Raw genomic sequence first — 5,153 nt, 5'->3', positions numbered from 1 at the left:
TTTTAACACCGCGGAATTAAAACGACTTACAGTATAGGATTAGATCTCTGCTTATCCACTTTAATATCTTCTGCGTGAGTGGAAAATATGTCACTTACAAACGTAAATCAATTTATATTCAATATGTTATCTGGCCTAACCTGTTCACATTCGTGTTGTTTTCCTTTTTCTGTTCCCTTGGTATAACAACTACAACTCTTGTTACAGCCAAAATCCTCCTCCTCCCTGTATAGGTTGGATTGACACTGCTCACAGCTGTCCCCTGTAACCCTCCTACTGTTGCTCTGACATCTACATTTGAAGTTTCGTCCCGTGATATTACAAGAACCAGATATTTCTGAATTCCCATTGCAGTAGCATCTATTCCATCAAAAGTTTGTAAAACCGATTTAAACATTGTACAGTATTTAAATTGAAAGATAATCCTTAAAGTTTGCAAAAATGAAAAATAATTACCAAATTGAAATCTTTCAAAATGAATTCAACAGCACTCAAGATAATGCATAAAATAGAACCAATTACCTTAAATGAAAAATCAATACCAAATAATCGATTTATATGTACCTTCCCATAATGCTGATTTTACTGATATTAACATCAGACACAGAATTCAAGGTAATTTCAATTTTATTTGCAACCATTTTCTCTACTTCACTTCTAATGGAGTTTTCTGATGGAGGACTTTTCCGAATAATCCATACCACACTGTCAGATGAAATACTGAAAATTAAAACATAAAGCCATGGGCCACAACACTCACCTGAGTGAATATGGCCCTGTTGTTTTGACATCCGCAGATTTTTCTCCTTTACATTCCCATGCAAATCTTTGATTTCCCATTGTGACTCCACTATACCTCCATATGTCATGATTTGAGCAAACTTGAATCTACGTTACTTGAGGATGCTTCCATATTCATATGACTAATCATGGCTTTGTTGTTCTTGAGAAGATGATTTTTTTTTTTAAGATGTGGCCCAACCCTAGCCCCTAAGTGTCAAGATTATATTTTTTCCTTTATATTTCTTTGTTAAAGTTTGATCAGGTTTGTTCTATCATTTGGATCCTCCTCCTTCTTTCGTTGTTTTATGTTTGTAAATCTTTTTTTGCTCCTCCGGAGGCCCAAATTGGACAATTAAAATCTTGGATCTTGTATCTATTGTGGACCCATCCTAGCCCTCAAGGGTCAGAAGATGCTTCTGGATCAATATGACTAATTATGACGTTTCTGTTCTTTAGAAGAAGTTTTTAAAAGATATTTCCTATATATTCCTATGTATAACTTTGATCCCCTGTTGAAGCCCCACCCTACCCCCAGGGGTCATGATTTCAACAAATTTGAATCTACCCCTTTGCAATGAAGCTTTCACATAAGTTTCATCTTTTATGGTAAAGTGGTTCTTAAGAAGACTTTTAAAATATGCCATTAAATTTTCAATAATTCTGTATTATCTCCCCTTGGAAGAGGGTGTGGTCCTTCATGTGAACAAACTTGAATTCCCTTTACCCATGGCAAGGATGCTTTATGGCAAGTTTAGTTGATATTGGTTCTTGAGAAGAAGTCAAAATTGTGAAAAGTTTTAAAAAGACACATGACAGACCACAAATGACAGGCAGACAATGGACACCCTTTGATTAGAAAACCACACATTAGCTACATGTAGCTACTGGCTCAGCTGAGCTATAATCTGAAGAACACAAGTCTTCCCATTGCAAAAACTATTGATGTCACTAGCTGTCCAAAATTATTATAAGATATGTCAATTATTACAGTGTTAAGAAGGATTATAATCAATATCTCCTTTGCAACAGTGACATTACCATGAAAATTTTATTCTGAAAAATAATGCTTTCCTATTCACAATCAGGTTATGGTCACTTTTTCCATATGTAATCTAGCCATAATGCTGTTGCAAAAAAATACAGTCAATTTTGGACATAAAATATGCCACTTAACTGCATTACTAGTATTTTGAAAACTATCAAATCTTTTCTATCAAAAAATTATTTTACTCTGTACTTTTATGAATTGGGTATATATGATAAATATTGTGTAAAGATTAAAAGAATGGCTTGCACAGTTATAGTTACATGGACTTGCAACTTTCATTCCTTCTAAGGATAGGTGAGTTGCTTGGACAAATTCATATGTTTTATAATTATTTACATAAGAATATACAATGTTTAATTTAAAAAAAAAACTGTACTGCTTTTTAGGGACTTCTTTCATTGTCTTATTATAAAAGTCAGCACTATCATGCACCATTCTTCTATATCCCATTTATGACTACCAGCTATAAAATTTTAGAACAAAAGTATTCTGACCATATTGACTAAACTTAACTTCAAAATTCCTAGGTATTGTTGTTGTTTGTTTTTGATCGCTATTTTTCTATGTACCCGGTATGTGTATGTGGTTTTTTTTTTGGGGGGGGGGGGGGGGGAGGGGGGAGGAAGGGTTGCAGTGTCAAGTCATACACAAGCCAACTTGTAAACAGACCTACTCATACACAAGAAGTCAAATAGTATACAAAACCCAAAGGTCAACTCGAACACAAGGTATTTTGTATACAAAAGTGAACTGCTAATTAACTCATAAAGAAGGTTTTTTTCCCTCTTGTATATCATACATAATATATTGTATCATTTTGAAAAATACTAAACTTTTATTCAGAAAGTATACAGATTCAGAGAGTTTCATGATAATTTCATTCTGAATAATTTTCTTTTGAAAAATAGTATCCTCAAGAACTGATTTAAACAAAATTGAAAATTTAAATAATTATTATAAAAGTATTATTGACTAATACCATAAAACTTTCCTTATAAAATTGTTAATCAAACATTCAATTTTTATCTCATACAATTCCATAAAACTTACCTAATAAAAATGTTCAACAAACATGCAGTATCTCATAATTTATAAACTAGTGAAATTACCAAGTTGGAGCATCTCTTAATTAATAGCATTTGCCACAGATCTAAGTCACTGCAGAATATGTTTGTTTTAATTGTTGGTAATTTTATTTTAAATTTTTATACGTATATATAGAGAATAACAACGACTTCTAGTGTACGAGTAGGTCTGAGTACATTAGATCTGTGTACAAGTTGGTCTGTTTACATTAGGTCTGTGTACGAGTCGGTCTGTGTACGAGTTGGTTTGTTTACATTAGGTCTGTGTACAAGTCGGTCTGTGTATGAGTTGGTTTGTGTATGTTAGGTCTGTGTACAAGTCAGTTTGTGTACATTAGGTCTGTGTACAAGTCAGTTTGTGTACAAGCAGGTCTGTGAATGAGCCAGTTTGTGTCAGAATTAGTAAACTGTAGATTGCAGTGAATACCTTATCGAGTCTGTATTTTTCTCTGTGTCATTCACAAACAGCCCAAGTGTTACACTTTCACTTCTGCTGCCAGATAAAAAACTTAATGACACATTGTCAATCTACAAAGAAATAGGAAATGAATTTTATATTAGAATATTCTGTTTTAATACAGGTACCTGCATATACATGCTAGGTTATATTGAACATGCTCTTGAATGCATCTTTTTTTTGCATGTAGCAAATCTGAGGCCTAAACAAGAACTCACAGAATAAAAAAAATTGCATTATACACTACCGTCACTGCACAATTCTTTTTTCTGCTTGAACTTTCGGTAAGGCATGACATTCTCGGCTATACATAATTAGTGTCTCTCAAACAGTGACCTAGATTCTCATTGGTTGCCAGATTAGCTCATAAATACTGAAATTTACACAGCTTAATTCATTCACGGGTGAAATACACATGGGATAAAAATAGATCAGACGTCAACGAGTGACACAAGGAACCAATTACATCGTTTCCTACAGTAAAGAGGTGTGGCTTATCTCATCCCATCGTTTGGTAACAGCAGTCTTAAGTTGCTAATGTTATTAATTTCTATACCAATGAGAATCTAGGTCAGAATTTGAGAGATGCTAATTATGTATCGCCGAGAATGTCACACCTTACTAAAAGTTCAAGCAGAAAAGAGAATTGTACTAACAACAAGAGGCTCAAGGGCCTTAATGGTCACAACAGTTTAGAGGATCCATAGAGATCCGAGTATAAAATAAACTGATAGAAGAAGCTTTGTCTCCCAAAAGCAAAAGAAACAGGATGATCAGGATCAATGAAGTAATTAGTCTAGTATTGAGTAACATCTCATAAATTAAGTTCCAATCTGTCCTCCTCATTTATCACTATTACCATACAGACTATTAATATACTATTAGTGCTTCTATACTATTTTTAACCTCATATCATAACCTCTCACATTGGCCTCTCTTGATCTTTGAAAAACAATTAATAAGATACGTACTGTATAGGGGATTAATTTCACGGGTTGTAATTTTCACGTTTTTCTTTCCTCTAACACGACCATGGTTTGTTGAATTCGTGGTATTGGTATATACTCAGTAATAAAAAATATCTTGTCTTTATCTGTTTAATCCATATCATAGCTAGAATAAATCAGCGTTATGTATTCACTTCATGAACAATAACAAGGTCGATTTATATAAAATAGCTAGATTTTAGCAATTAATTGACGATGACTTTCCTATATGCTTTTATGATGAGTGCATGTACACCCCAAGATCTTCTTTCCAAAGGGATATTACATCGCAGTGAAAAACCAATGGACGATAATAAATGTGTTAAAGTAGGTCAACGAAATAATATCCTTTGATATCTTCAGCAAGTTCAATAGTTACTTGAATGATTTTTTTAAACCAAAATGTCGATAAAAACTAATACGCATGATATTGCACGTAATAAATACACATAGTGATGTTTGTTACGGACGGGTAATCAAAACCCATGACCCAAGTGTTTTGATTGATGAAACATTTAGTGTTGGCTAGTAAAACAGTTGTTTTTTTTTACAATGATTACAGATTATTATCTGCTGATTTGAATTAAAGTAAAGCGTGATAATAGAAATAATTGAATGACAATTACCAATCGTAAATACTGAATGACCATGTACTGCATGTGCCTATCGTAGTCTACTCTCAAATTTCTAAATAAAACATGAAGATTATTAAAAATTTATTCACTGTTTCTTGAATTCATTGATTTATTAATATCATAAATATAGCGAATATTAACATCGCGAGTTATTTTCCC

At 33.0% G+C, this 5,153-nt stretch overlaps 1 long non-coding RNA gene across 1 annotated transcript in view; it reads right to left on the bottom strand.

The window, feature by feature from the left end:
* The window catches only part of LOC133186622 (uncharacterized), a 7,295-nt gene extending 6,958 nt beyond the window's left edge, over nt 1-337 (bottom strand). The window contains exon 1 of the long non-coding RNA XR_009721075.1: nt 141-337. This is a non-coding gene — a long non-coding RNA (uncharacterized LOC133186622). The remainder of the gene's footprint in view (nt 1-140) is intronic.
* Nucleotides 338-5,153: the final 4,816 nt, after the last annotated feature.

This window comes from Saccostrea echinata, unplaced genomic scaffold (genome assembly GCF_033153115.1).
Source record: "Saccostrea echinata isolate AGI-Se365-2 ecotype Australia unplaced genomic scaffold, CSIRO_AGI_Sech_v1 ptg000014l, whole genome shotgun sequence".
NCBI classification, from domain to species: Eukaryota; Metazoa; Mollusca; class Bivalvia; order Ostreida; family Ostreidae; genus Saccostrea; species Saccostrea echinata.
The sequence above is the reverse complement of the archived record's forward strand: the minus strand, read 5'-3'. Positions and strand labels throughout refer to the sequence as shown.